The 15,332-nt window shown below is 46.5% G+C and overlaps 1 protein-coding gene and 1 long non-coding RNA gene across 4 annotated transcripts in view; one reads left to right on the forward strand and one right to left on the reverse strand.

Moving 5' to 3' along the window:
• Positions 1-3,146: 3,146 nt before the first annotated feature.
• Positions 3,147-14,342, reverse strand: LOC117203319 (uncharacterized). Its single transcript, XR_004486028.2, has 3 exons — positions 7,922-14,342; positions 6,893-7,207; positions 3,147-6,274 (listed from the first exon to the last, which is right to left on the reverse strand). It is a non-coding gene; the product is annotated as an uncharacterized LOC117203319 (long non-coding RNA).
• A 125-nt stretch (positions 14,343-14,467) lies between these two features.
• The window catches only part of CHD7 (chromodomain helicase DNA binding protein 7), a 178,819-nt gene continuing 177,954 nt past the window's right edge, over positions 14,468-15,332 (forward strand). For all 3 annotated transcript variants that reach the window (XM_033437606.2, XM_033437608.2, XM_004274983.3), the window contains exon 1: positions 14,468-14,800. The gene's annotated coding sequence lies outside the window, so the exon portion shown is untranslated. The remainder of the gene's footprint in view (positions 14,801-15,332) is intronic.

A 15,332-nucleotide genomic window follows, 5' to 3' on the forward strand; every position in this document is an offset into this window, starting at 1 on the left:
AGGCACCAGATTCCTGGATTAGAACACGACACTAAGGTCATTGTCCTTCCATCAAAATTTCCTCTTGCCTTCCATCACACTACATACTCTGGTTCTTTTCTTACCTTTTTATGACCACTCTGATAAGCAATACAACATCAGTGCTAACAGCTAATGTTTCATGAGCACTTACTTTGCGTCAGGCAGAAGGTAAGGTGCCTTATATACATCATTTCCTTTAACCCACAGAGTAATGACTCTGTGAGGGAGATGCAATTATTATCCCCACTTTACAGATAAGGAAACCGAGGCTTGTCGGTGTACAGAGGTCAACAATGTGCTCATGATGACAAAGCTAGTAAGAGTTAGAGCTAAACTCAAACCGTTTGCTGAATTCCAAACCAGGACAGCACACTGCTTCTATTCCACCTGTTGTTCCTCATTTCCTGATTTCACCTTAAATATGAGACTTTCCTAGGACTTTCTCTTCTGGACTACCTGCTCCCTGTCTATAGACATTTACTTTTACAAAGCAGTGTTCTTTCATGGAGTGAACACTCTCTTTTATTCATTTATTCTTAACCTCTTTATTATGGAACGGTTAAACACACAGAGAGATAGAGAGAACTGTGTAGTGACCCCCTCCCCTGCCCCCAGGCACCATCACCCAAGTCCAACAGTCATCCACGTATAGTCATGCTTGTTTCATCTGTACCCCGCCATTCCTCATGCCCCACCACTGGATTATTTTGAAGCAAATCTCAGAATCATATCAGTTCATCTGTAAAGATTCCAGTACATATTTTTTTAATATAAGGACCCTTTAAAAAAAGCCTTAACCACAAAAACATTAATATGTCTAAAAATGAAAAAGAATCCCTTAATATCAGCGAATATCCAATCAGGTCATATTTCCTCAGTTGTCTCATAAATGTTTTAAAGAGTTGCTTTGTTCAGATCAGGATCCAAACAAGGTCCACACATTGTACTCTTTAAATCACCCTTAATCATTTGATTCCCCTTTTTTATTCCGCTGCACCACCTCGCCCCCGAAGTTTATTTGTAGAAAACACCAGCTCATTGGTGCTCAAAATCCACATTCTGGATTTTGCTGATCACATCCCCATGGGGTTGTTTATCACGTTGGTCCCCTCCACCCACCCAAATTTCCAGTAAACTATAGTCAGATCTAGAGGTGTGAGCTGATTCAAGTCCATTTTTTTTGGCAAGATGATTTCAAAGGGGAAATGATATAGCTCCATCAGGAATCTCATTCATTTAGATGGCCTCCAAGTCTGTGTCCAGCTTCATCCCTTTATTTTCAGCTAACTGGTATTTGGCCATCATCTCAAAATCAGCACATCTAAAAACAAATTTATCTTCCCCCGCACAGGCTTTGCCTCTTGACGCGGTCTCTGTTTCGGCCATTTCTATTGTCCTTTTAAATGGCTTGGCTCCTAGTCTCAGGGCCGCCCTCCACTTTCCCTTGGCTCCCATATTCAGTCACAAAGACCCTCCAGTTCTCTCTCTATAGAGTGTTAGCATCCTTGCCCCTTGATTCTCACACCCATTGCCCTCATAAAGGCTTTAAACATATTGCAATACCCTCCCCCCACTGGTCTCTCTTTTCCCCAGTTCCGCTTTGTAAACTGCCACTGGACCAAGGTCATGCCTGACATCTTCTTTTAGTGTTGAATATTGGAGAGTCAAACAAACACTGACTCAAGCAGTGGAATAAGGCAAAGCTTCTTTCTGAGGATAATCCTGGATTTGTCTCAAGGGACACCTATGGCCCTCGGGGGAAGGCAAAGTTGCCTGTCACCCTGGCAAAACCGCGCTTGCTGGCTTTTTCGGCTTTCCTGGTAGGGTGTTCACACTTGTGTCTGTCTGGTCCCAAAACATGTGCCTGGCCGTCAACCAGTAATACAGATTGCCAGCCACTTAGGCTCTGCCCTCATGTAAACCCGCCCTCTGGCTCTAATTACAAGCCAAACACACAAACACCCAACAACACAAAGAACTCCCAGCCGGGAGAGGGAACATTCAGGGAAAATTCTCTGGTAGACACGGTATCTATCCACCCTTCCCAGAACTTTGTTGAGGTAAGTCAGTGACCCTCTGCATCCTGGGTGACTTTCAACCAAGACGCTCTTGAACATGACCCTGCTGACACGGCTTCTGCCAGGGGACACAACTTACTACCTTCCATGAGAATTCCCATGTGACACTTTCTTGTAAAATTCGGCAGGAAGAACTGGTTTTCAAAGAGCTGGTATGACATCCTTCTATCCATAGGAAAAGCTATGGATTTATACTTTCACTTTTTACCCTGGCCATCAGGAGGCTCAGATAGTATACAGTTGCAAAGCTTAATAACCGGTTCATTTTTTTGGTTAGGAATTTTATATTTTCTCCAAGGTCTTGAGTTCAGATTCTATTTCTACTTTAATAATTTTGTGCTGTTAATTATCTTATAAGCTTCTTAAAATGCATTTTGAAATGAGTCCGTGTGTACCTTAAGTAAATAAAATGCTACTACATTCCTCCACCCAGGCAAAGGTCAATTGATTTACCTCATATGACTCCAAGTTTGCTTATTCTGTGCCTTCTGATTGGAATGCTGCCCCATCCTACTGTCCCACCAGCATCCCCCTCTCCCCAAAGCCCACCCACCCCAGATACTTCAGTTCAAATGTCCTCTCCTCCCCCATGAACCGTCCTGACTGCTGCAGCCTAGAGCAAGCTTTCCTTCCTCTGAGAGCCTTTCGTGTTGTTTGTACACTGCTCATTTACTACTTCCCATGCACTCTCTTTTATTGTTAGTTTTATAAACATTTTTTTAAAATTTGAAGGCAACTTGTGCACACAGTGGAAAATGCAAACAGTACAAGACAGTTGCACAGGAAAAAGGTATTTGCCATCCACAATTGCCTCGGAGACAACGGCTATTGCTAGTCCTTTGTGTATCATTCCAGACACACCTATGAATTTATAAACACACACATGAATGTACGTATATGCACACATATAGGTACATATATGTATATATGTGTGCACTTATAAATCCTTCTGTGCTTTTTTCCGCGGCTGTGAACATACCGTATACACTCTTCTGCATCTAGACTCTTTCTTTCTGGTGACGCCACATGGCTTGAGGGATCTTAGTTCCCTGACCAGGGATCGAACCCTCGGCCACTGCAGTGGAAGTGCAGAGTCTTAACCACTGGACGGCCAGGGAGGTCCCTAGACTTTTTTTTTTCATACAACAATATAGCTTGGAGATTATAGCACATCGGTACATACATATCTACCTCATTCTTTCTAATACCTGTGCAGCTTCTATAGTAAAGATAAACCCTAATTTATTTGATTAGTTACGCCATCATGGCCCATACTTCTCTGATTAAATGTACTTTTTCAGAGGGCGATGGAAGGGACATAACCACATTAGTATAGTCCTCCACAGATCCAGAGTATGGTACCGTCCACACAGGAAAAACTTAATAAATAACTGATTGTCAACTTTTATCAGTAAATAGTCAAGCAGAAAGTAATTCTATTTTATACAAATGTTTTAGGAGTAACTTGGGAAAGTCTTATAGCACTGACCACTCAACCACGTCCATCTTTCACTGGCACTTGCCATGGTTTAGGCTTGACCTTGAGATATACTAGGTCTCAGCTGATGAAGATGGGGCTGAGGGGGCCTGAGCCTGTGGCGGGGCTTCCAGGGAGGCACTGGATCCTGCCAAGGCCCCACGTCCAGAGTCAGGAGCAGGGAATCTGCAGGACCAAGAGAAGCACCCCAAGGAGAGAGCGCGGCAGTGCACTTGGGAGCCAGTCTCTGTTCTGCTCATGGCGGGTGAGGCCTTCACCAGGCAGTGGGCGAAGGAACTGGCTTGAAGCGCTCTCAGGCAAGGAGGAGTTACAAAGTGCCAGGACCTCCGCTGGAGGGGTCTTTGTCTTAAAAAAAGATGAGGCTACGCCCATCTTCATAGATGCGTTATGCATAACAGCTACAAGGTGGAAACAGTCCAAGTTTCCATCGACAGAGGAATGGATAAAGAAAGTGTGTCTAACATGCACCCCAATGTTCACTGCAGCACTGTTTACAATAGCCAGGTCATGGAAGCAACCTAGATGCCCATTGACAGAAGAATGGTTAAAGAAGATGTGGCACATATATACAATGGAATATTACTCAGCCATAAAAAGGAACGCAGTTGGGTCATTTGTAGAGACGTGGATGAATCTAGAGACTGTCATGCAGAGTGAAGCAAGTCAGAAAGAGAAAAACAAATATCATATATTAACGCATATATGTGGAACCTAGAAAGATGGTACAGATGAACCGGTTTGCAGGGCAGAAATAGAGACTCAGATGTAGAGAACAAACGTATGGACACCAAGGGGGGAAAATGGCAGGGTGGGGGGCGGCAGTGGTGGGATGAATTGGGAGATTGGGATTGACATGTATACACTAATATGTATAAAATAGACAACTAATAAGAACCTGCTGTATAAAAAAATAAAATAAAATTTTAAAAAAGTGTGTCTATATATACAATGCAATATTATTCAGTCTTAAAAAGCAAGGAAATTCTAACACAAGCTACAACAGGGATGAACTTTGAAAACATTGTGCTAAGTGAAGTAAGCCAGACACAAAAGGACAGATATAAGTCCACTTACATGAGGCACCTGGACTTGGCCAGTTGATGGGGACAGAGGGTGGAATGGAAGTTACCAGGAAGGGGAGAATGGGGAGTTAATGTTTAGTGGGGACAGAGTTTCTGTTTGGGGTGATGAAAAGGTTCTAGAGATGGATGGAGCTGATAGCTGCATAACATTGTGAATGTACTTAATGCCCCTGGCTTGCACACTTAAAACTGGTTCAAATGATATGATATATATTTTACCACTATTTATAAAAGATATGAGGCAAGGGAAATGTATATTATTGTAGAACGTGGTATTGCTTCCCCAACGTAGTCATTTTTGTTCCGCTGCCTTGATCTGTACCCGCTCTGAGCTCACGTGGACTATCTGACCCCTGGTGGGAGAGGTCTGCTGATATTACATTTTCTTTTCCTGAGAGAGGCAATAAAGAAGTAGGCTGGGGCTTCCCTGGTGGCGTAGTGGTTGAGAGTCCGCCTGCCGTTGCAGGGGACACGGGTTCGTGCCCCGGTCCGGGAAGATCCCACATGCCGCAGAGCGGCTGGGCCCATGAGCCATGGCCGCTGAGCCTGCGCGTCCGGAGCCTGTGCTCCGCAACGGGAGAGGCCACAACAGTGAGAGGCCCGCGTACCGCAAAAAAAAAAAAAAAAAAAAAAGAAGTAGGCTGTTGGTGAAACACATGTAGCCATACTTCTGTGACTTTCAACCCAGGTGACTTAGGAGTGACTCAAGGGCAGTGGCTTGTGAGGGCCCTACAACAGCCCTGGGAGGACAGGGACCCGGTGGGTGGTGTGCAGCCTTGGGTCCACTCAGCTCCTGCCATTTCGATCCCAGGAAGCTCTGCCTGGGAACTGAAGTCAGCATGTGGAATGACATCCAGAGAAACTGCTGAGAGGGGCGCTTAGGAGACGGTTAACACAGAGTCTTGCTAGCTTTCTAAATGAAAAGTCCCAATACAGCAGCTCCGTCACATTAGAAACACATTAGAAACATATTAACAAGTAATTACTTTGGAGGAAGTTAACTCTGTTAAATTACAAATTAAGATAAAATTAAGAATGTTTCTCCTTTCAGATTCAAGTACACAGAATTTTTTTTTTTTTTTTAATGATTCCTGCCTTTCTGTATCCGTCCATCCTAGTACCTTAAATGCAACACTCATTCCGTAAACAGTTGTCACGTGCCTCCTCTATGTCAGGCACTGTACTAGGTGCTGGTCCTGAACCAACTTCTCACAAATCTGAGGGCTGTACTGGATGGGCGGGGGTCACATGACTACCGTATTTCTCTGTGGAGCAGTGAGCAGAGAGTAGCTTGTGTTTCCACCCAGGAGAAGGCATTCGTCATAATTGGTTGCATCATTCGCAAGTCCGTCTTATCCAGAGCTGCAGCCTAAAGAAGATCTTGTAAAAATCAGGGTGCAGACTTTTCTGTCAAATGTGACTTTTCTCCCTTTAGAGCAGAGGAGAGTGTACACAATTGGATGTAAAGGAGTTCAGTTCACAGCAGATCGTGACAAAGGCAAGGCATCTTTTCGCAGTTGTTGGATTTCTCTTTGGGGTTGATCCCACCTTTGTCATTCACAGCAGGGCAACCTCTCAAGCCTCAGATTCCTCATCTGTAAAAGAGGGTTATATGTGCATGATCTGCAAAACCCAAATCTAATATTTTTTCTACTGTGAATATTCTGACCAAGGAGGAAAAGGGCTGGAGTACCACATGCTAGCAATAGTTTTTGGCAAATACCTAAACCAGAGTTAAATGTGGGAGTATCATGAGGTCTGACACATGGGTTATGGAATTAGGTAACCTTAAATTATGACCTGTTCTCATTTTACATATCAAAGCACAACTCTGAGTTTGACATAGTTCAGCCTAGAATTGTCCAAGAACTTGCAATGATAATATTATGTCCCCCTGTATGACACTGACACTGCTGAGATCACCATAACAGAAACAGAACCCAAGGCCTTGGCCTGGTTAACACTGGAATCCAACCACATGAGCCAACCAGCCACCCAGGGACTTAAGGGAATAAAGGGAAGAAGAGACATACTTAGTTATTTCTTTGTTTTTGTTAACATATTTATTTCCCCAAAGAGGATTTGAGATGGCCAGAAATCTCTGCATATCATATTATAATATAATCATATACAGCTCATGTCCCATATTTAAACAAAGGACCCGTGACTGTGGCTACTTCATGACTCCAGGGAATAATGCAAGCTGATCTTACCTGGTCCCTGGGAACCCTGCTCGTTATGTGGCCTGGGTCTGTGTCTCCACAGACAACAACGACTAGTGAACCTCGAAATTCTCCATTCATACTCCTTTTCCCCAGGGTGGAACATCACGTAAGAAAGTTGCATAACAAGTTGGTGCCTCTGCAGTCTCAGCTCAGGACTCAAGGACTCTCAGGACTCAGGGAGGGTCCTTTTACTTTCTTTTCACAGCTTCTTTCTTCCCCGTGGAGACTGTTCCAAAAGTTAAACCCTTGCCTCAAATCTCTTGGCCATTCATGAGCATTTCAATTTCAGTAGATGATTAACCACTGAATTAAGAAGAAAAACAGAAGCTATTATAAATGCATTTGCTTAACTTTCTGTCATCTCTCTCTACCCCAACCTACAAACTTATTGCCATTTTCACCAGCCTTTCTTTGATTAAAAAAAACCAGGTGTTGCTCTTCCCATCAACCGTCAGCTGGACGCTTGTTCCTCCCCGTAGCCCTTACTGTCCTATCCCAGCTCCTGTCTCTTACTCTAAAGTAATGCATATCACCCTGATCTTTAAAGAAAACAAACAAACAAAAAAACTATTACTCTCTCTTTAATGTGAGTTCTCCTCTAGATACTACCCCATCTTTTTTTTTTTTTTTTTTTGCGGTACACAGGCCCCTCACTGTTGTGGCCTCTCCCGCTGTGGAGCACAGTCTCCGGATGTGCAGGCCCAGCGGCCATGGCTCACGGGCCCAGCCGCTCCGCGGCATGTGGGATCTTCCCAGACCGGGGCACGAACCCGTGTGGCCTGCATCGGCTGGTGGACTCTCAACAACTGCGCCACCAGGGAAGCCCTACCCCATCTTTTCTTCATTTCATAACCAACCTTCTGAGAAAAGAGTCTGGAATCCACATCTTCTGCCTTCACTTCCTCAACGCCCATTCACTTTCTCTCCCCTCTGCGATTCAGTTTTTACCCTCAACGCTTGAAACTGGAAAGGTTAACAAAGACCAAGCCCCATGAACACTTTTTATTCCTTCCCTACCTGTTCTCTCTGTGACACTTGGCACTATTGCCCCTTCCCTTCTAGAAACTCTGCTTCCTTGATGTCTTACTCTTTCTTTCAGACAAATCTTCATACGTTTTCTCCAATGGCTTCTCTTTTGATGTCTCCCTTAAATATTTTTTCTGCCCATCTTGTAACATGTGTTTTACATGGATAAGTAATGGTCCCAGTGAATCACTCCACTGGGCTCCCTTGGCGTTGAGCCTGGGCTGCACCATGTGACTCGCTTCGGCCAGTGGAACGTCAGCAAACATGAAGTCAGCAGAGGCTCGATAAGGCTTGTGTAGTGGGGTTTGCCTTCTTGGGACACTCCTCAGGAACTTCCTTGTTTTCTGGATGACTAAGATGAAAGAAAAAAAAGAAAAAAGATGAAAGACCAAGTGAAGAGAGGGAGAGAGAGAGAGAGAGAGAGAGAGAGAATGTCAACTACCCCAGGTTTTTCCAGCTGAGCCCAACTCCAGATAACCCATCACATAAATAATACCTTTTTGTTTTAAGCCACTAAGGTCTGGGGTGGTTTGATATACAATGATAAACAACCGAGAAAACCTGGTATTTTAAAGATTCCTGTTGTCATCCTGCTCTCCTCCAATGTTGCATATTTTCCCAAACATCCATTCCAGTGGATTTAAGTACCATTCATACCTCATAATTCTTACACCTACATTTCTAAACCAGATCAGTCTTCTAAGTTCCCATCTCTTACTTAATGGACATCCCCATTTAAATATTCCACAGAGCACCTCTAATTCGCACAGCAAAGCACTGTGTCGTTCTTCCACAAACTACGTTCCGCTTATTCCTTACCTTGGATAATGATGCATCTACTTACCAGTCACTCAAGGAGGGAACTTAGAAGTGAATCTTCATCTCCTCCCTTTCATCCACTTATCGACAATCAGTCATTCACCAAATCTTATCAAGTATGTCACCTAAATGTCTCTCACATTTATTGCTTTATCTCCATCACCTTGAATGCTGCCCTGGTCAAGGGCCTCATCACGTTGTACTTTGACTATCACCAACGTCTACTCATTGCCTCCCTGCTCTGAGATTTGGCCAGGACATCCATCTTTGTCCTGATCATTTTCCTGCTGACAATCACCTACGGAATAAGGGAAAGATTTCTTAATATGCTACTAAACCCTTTCTGACCTGGCCCTACTTTTATTTCCATTCTCATTTTCCGCCCTTTCCCTGTGTACGCCGTGCTCCGAGCCAAATTACTTGCAGCGCCGACACTAGCCATCTGCCCCATGGATGTCTCAGACAGTTTTCCTGCCTGGTGTACCTCCCCACCCCTGCCATCTGCAGAGTCCTTGAAGACTCAGATTAAATGTCATATCCTCTGTGAAGCCTCCCCTGCCTCTCTGGGCAGAAGCAAAATGAGGCGCCTCTTCTTCTGAGCAACCAGGTACCCAATAGTACCACGATTGTACACATTTTAATTGTACTGACAGGCTTAAATGTCTGTCACCCCTAATAGATTCAGAGAGCTCCTCCAGGGCAGGGGTGGCTTTATTTTTATTTTCATAGCACCCAGCACAGTGTGTGATGCACAGCAAGTGCTCAATAACTATTGAATGAATAAAACACTGTATTTCCCCACTTTTAATGTTTTGTAAAAGTATCTTATAATTGTCTAAGTTAGCACCATGAATTCCATTTGTCAGTCTAGAAATAGAGATGAGAGAGTTTAGGTGTTGCTCGACATGACTTAGGATAAGTCTGGTGGTAAGTCACGGAAGTTGGAGCCAGTAACTGAGGGGAGAAGAAGCAAATGCTTCGTTCCAGGTGGGCGGCAGGGTCATGTTGGAACCACTGTCCCCATGGCCCCCAACAGTGCTCCTTCCAGACAGAGCGCCCCCTTCCTCCACCACAGGGCGAAGTGGTCTTGCAGCGCTGCTTTGCCTGGAATGTCTTGAGTCTGAACAATAATAAGAATACAAGATGTGGGTAATTTCTTTTATTTCTCCCCTTCTCTTGCCTCATGAGTGTCTCCTCTCTTCTCTCCCTGCTTCTCGTTTCCCACAGTCTGCCCCATCACAGAGATCTTTCAAAGTAAGGATCTGATTTGTGACTCTCTTGCTGAACTCTTCAATGAGCCCCCAGCACCTTTGGGGCACAGTCAAGACGTCTCCTTGGCCTTATCTACTTCTCCAGTCTAATCTACTACCTCCCCACCCTGCCACTTGTGCGAGGGCTCTGGGCCACCTGGGGATGCCAAAGGACAAAGTATAGCCATTGCCCCCAAGTAGCTCACAACCCAGTGAGAAGATAAGACAGGAATGAATGAATGAATGATTTATTTATTTAGGCCGTGCTGTGCAGCATGTGGGATCATAGTTCCCCGACCAGGGATCAAACCCACGCCCCCTGCATTTGAAGCACGGAGTCTTAATTACTGGCAGGGAAGTCCCAGGAATGAATTATAATTTAATGTAAACCAGTATTGATGGAGATGGGTGAACGAGAGGACAGCCAACCCACCCTGGGGGGGTCAGTCAGAGAAGACTGAGCAGGAACCGCCCTCCATGTTCCACTCAGTATGGAACCACTTGCAATGACCCGTGCTCACTAGGCTTTGAAACAACTGGACCTCATGGTCATCTGTCCTGCTCTCTTTGTTCTGAGGAAATCCTCAAGCCTCCCTTCTTCTAGGAAGGCTGCTCTGCTGTCCCGGCAGCAAGAATCACTCCCTTCTTTATGCTGCCACCAAGCACGAGCTCCGTGTGAACAGGGAGCTAACTGTGTCCTCCAAGGCTAAGAGAGAGTCAGCCACGTAGTAGGCATTCAATCAATGTTTGCTAAAACTTAGCTAACCATGCTGTCTTTGGGAGCCAGCAGTGGCCTGACCGTAGCCCTAGGGGCTTTCTTTTCACCTGTTATCTTCACCTTTCCAGTCTGGACAGTTGCCTGCAAAGGCAGTAGCAACCGGGTCCATTACCAGTGGAATATGGAGGCTGAACTTCCATATCCAGCCGGATTCTTTCCCCCATGAAAACATCGCCCAGGAAGGTTATGCTGTCCTTCCAGTGATGCAGGAAATGCCTTTCAGATTTCTCTTTTTGGTGCTTTCTTCAGCATTTATAGCCCTCTGAATAACTATAGTTTTATTTTTCTCTATCTTTTCTTTCTTTTTCTTAATTTTATGGATTAAAAATACTTTACTCAGAATTTATTACAAGTCAAATTTTTAAAACTTTGTGAATAGCTATCATGTATACTATTTAAATTCTATATATTTTCAATGACAGTCCATCTTCATCATTTAAAGGCAAAATATACTGTCTGGAGCTTGCCAAAATCATTTGGACACAAATTTGGTAAACGATAAAGTAGAATAATATAGTTTTTAGTGGAAAAAAAGAAATTGGGCACTAAAGAGAGTTATTTTCTATGACTTGCAAATTGGTTCTGAACACAGTTTCAAAAGATGAGTTCCAAAAATGCATCAAGTAAGTCCTCAACACTGGAATTAGTGTAATTGATTTGTGTAAGCTGATTTTAATGATTTGGAAGAGCAGATAGGGAAAAGCAGATAGTTTTAAACTGAGGGTGTTCTGAAGTTTGGGTATTAGAGGTTGATACATTATGACTATGTTTCCAAACAGAGACAAATATTTATTTGTCTAAGCAGTAATGCAGCCAAATTACAGGTCAGTTAGCATTAGTCTGAGTTCTTGGAGGAGACTGTTTTCATTCATTTCATGGGGCCTAGAAAACCTTTTTTGTAACAGGCCAAGTTGTCTCTGGAATTTTTCTCAACAGCTTTCTGGGGGCACCCACTCCTAGGCCCACCTCCAGGCCCCTTGTACCTTTCCACTGCCCTCTGGCTACAATGAACTCAAGCCTGTCCTATTCCCCAAGGGCTCAGACTCCAAAGTTACCATTTTCTCTCAGCACTAAATCAAAACTACCAGCCGATTAGGCTGTACACTCCAAGAGGGCAGAAACATTGTTCTGTTTTGTTCATTACTGTATCTCCAGCACCTAGAACAAGGCCTGGAACTTCTTAGACACTCAATGTTGAATGAATGAATAAATCTCTAAATTTGTTAGTCCCAGCTATGTGTTGGGAGGAAAACAACCCATTGAACTAATTTACACTCATCTGTGAACGACCAGGAGTCCCTTATCTCTCCCTAAGGAATTTGCATACTCAAAGGGAAAGCTTGTGAATTCAAATTATTCTCAATGGGAAAACTTCAATAGTGAAGCAAATGGAGAGAAAACATTGGAGGCTAAAGGGTAGGGAGGGGGGAGGGGCAGGGGGAGGGGAGTTATGACTCCAGCAGGCCAGAGCCGCCTAGGAGTTTGCCCCTGAGGCCTTCCGCTTTCCAAGGCCCCTCTAGCTCTGCACCGTTACCACTTTTGAAAGCTTAGAGACTCCTCCATCCTGTCGGACCCGTGATGGGACGAGGAGGGAGATTAAACCAGGGAGGGGCTGCAGGGCTGTTGATTTCCACCTTGAGCTTTGGCTGTACTATTTTACCATTTCTCATATGTTTCAAAGGGAGGTGTCCTCACTTTCTAGTTAAACAGACAAGGGCACAGGGGGACCTCCTCAAACTCAATACTATTTGTTAATTAAAGGTTAACTAATATATTTTCACTTTATGTAGATGTCATTTTTTTTTTAAGCTCGTAAATTGACTTGAAATATATGCACATCTGACAATGAGCGGGGTATATTGTAAAGGATAGAGATAATCCCTTTTATGCCACTTTTATGGGCTCTAATATGATCTGTTGCTAGTGATTTCTTTGCAGACATGTGTCCTGTCTTTAACCCCTATGCACCCAGCACACCCCAAAGCATCCCCAACGTGCTTTCACTGAGACACATAAACTTAATGGAAATGTAAACCTAACCTCGGAATTCTGATTCTTGGTTTATGAAATGGACTATAAAAAAGGTAGAAGTTGATTTTAGTGTTTCCTGTTTTCTTAACGTCAGAATTTTCTGTAGTGTCAACCTTCTTTCTGCTGTTTATTTGTAAATCCCTTGAATGAAATATTTACCTCTTTCAAAAGACCATTCAAATATATGATGAAAGAAAGCCCAAACCACGGCATTTCAATCAATGACAGTAAAATGTAACAAATATTTAGAAAATCATTGCTCATGTTAGGAAATGAATGTTTTAGTGATTAAGTCTAGGATAATCAAACTTAGGTATTGAAGAGTTGTAGTAGTAATATAACAAAATAGTTTTGATTAATCTTTGGTTCAACTAGAAGTATCGTGATAGGCTTAGCACTACAGGCGCTGAATGAGGAGAAATTATATTTTGCATAGTTTTGCAATTTTCTGAGTTTATTTTGGAGTCCAATAAGAGCAATTCGCTTTCCTCTGTATCTATTATAGGTCTATGTTTGGTTGATCTACGTTCCTTCCTTGATTTAAAAATAAACGTAATCTTTTACCTAATAAAATCACCTTAGAGTGTACAACAGTTGACGGTTTAAAAGAATTATAACTGCTTGGTATCTACACATAAAAGGTGCTTGATAAATGTTTGTTAGATCCAGTTCCTAAAAGGAAAATTGGTAAAAGAGAAATTTCTCCAGGTTTCATATTAATTTTGTACCGAGAAGGGAAATAGAATAAGAGGCTTGGGTAATTGAGGCTAGGAGATCATACAAAAGTGCCATTTTGGCCAAAGAATGATTAAAACACTCTAGTCCTGACATGTTTAAAAATGGTCACACAACCTATTTCTTTGTTTCATAACCATCGCGCTCCCTCTCCCTTTTTTGGCATGGCAACAAATTCAACAAAATCAACGCCATCTAGTTAAACTTTTTGATTTAGTGGTGGGTCCGGCGGTCCTGTCAACGAGTAGGTTAAGACAAGCAACGTGGAGAGGCAGGAGAAATCTATCTGAAATGGAACGTGCCCATTCTAAATAATTTCAGGTGGGAAAATCGTTCCAAGTTGACGGATAATTGCAGAAAGGACGTCCTAACCCCTCGAGCCGGGGCCGTCCGTCCGCGCAGCCTCGGAAGCCCCTCGCCGCGGCCGGGAGGACCGCCGCCGGCCAGGCCGCCGCTTCCTGCCCGCGGGCGGCGCACCCGGACCCCGGAAAGGTGCCGCTTGGGGAAACGTGGCACCGTCTCCAGCCCGCGTCCCGGGCGCTGCCGCGCGGCGGCCGAGCGCTCCAGCGAGCCGGGTCGGGAAGGCGGCGCGGCGGCCGCGCACCGGCCCGCGGGGAGAGCCGCCTGCAGCGCCGGCGCCCGCCCGGGGACGGGAAGTGGCGCCCCGCCCGCCCTCGCGGCCAGCGGCCCCGCAGCCCCGCGCCGCCCCCTTTCTCTCGGCCTCTCCCTCGGTCTCCACACCCGGGCCGAATTCTTGCATAAATTATGCCAGGCGCGCCTGACGTCAGGTGGCGGCGCGCGGGCGCGGGCGCGGCGAGGAGGGAGCCGGCGGCGGGCGCGCGCGGCCCCGCGGCCTCGGGCGCGCGCAGGCGTGCCGGGCGCGCGCAGGCGCTGGCGTGCTGGGGCCGCGGCGGCGGCGGCGGCGGCGGTGACGGCGGCGGCGGCGGCGGCGGCGGCGGCGGCGGCGGCGGCGGCGGCGCGGGGGTTGAGCCGTGGTAGTGCGGACGCGCTCGTGCTCGGGAACTATCGGATTAAACTTGAATCGAGTGCGATTACACAAAGGAGCGCCGCTGAGGAGGCGACCCGGGGACCCGGAGACCCTGAAACTCGCCAGAGCCGCGTTCGCCCCCGGCCAACTCCGCGCCCGAGGACTCAACCCCCTGGCCGCGGCCGCCGAGCCAACTCCGGAGCCCGCTCTGCGTTTTGTTTCCCCCTCGGCACAGGGCAGCGGAGGAGCCCTCCCGCCCGCCCGACCCGGTAAGCGCGAGAGTTCGCCGGGCGCCCCCAGGAGGGGCGGCGGCGGCAGGAAATCGCTCCGGGCCGGGGCCGGGGCCGCGCGAGGAGTTGGGAGCGAGGAGTTGGGCGTGTGCGGGGCGAGGGGCTAGGGCGGGCGGGGGCCGGGGCCGGCGCTGGAGCGCAGCGCCGCCCGGGCCGTGTCGCCGGCGTCGCCGCCCGCGGGGCCCGAACCCGCGCCCGGAGCGCCGCCCGGCGACCCAACTTTTGCCTGCGTCCGCTGGGCCGGCGGCGGCGGCGGCGCGCGGTCCGGCCGAGGGTCACTTCCTCGCATGTAAATGGCTTTTTGTTGTGCTGCCGGCGTGGGGGGGGGACGGGGGACAGTAGGGAGCGTGTCTGCGCGCGGGGGAGCGCGAGCGCGTTTCCTCCCGCCGGCGCCGAGCACGAGTTGCCGGCTCCATTCGAAAGAAAAAGGAAGGAGGAAAAGTTGGGCTGCAACTCCAGTGCGAGTGGGCGATGGGCGCGCGGGCGCGGGGCGGCTGAGCAGCGGAGGCGG

The sequence above is a fragment of the Orcinus orca genome, chromosome 17 (genome assembly GCF_937001465.1).
Source record: "Orcinus orca chromosome 17, mOrcOrc1.1, whole genome shotgun sequence".
NCBI lineage: Eukaryota > Metazoa > Chordata > Mammalia > Artiodactyla > Delphinidae > Orcinus > Orcinus orca.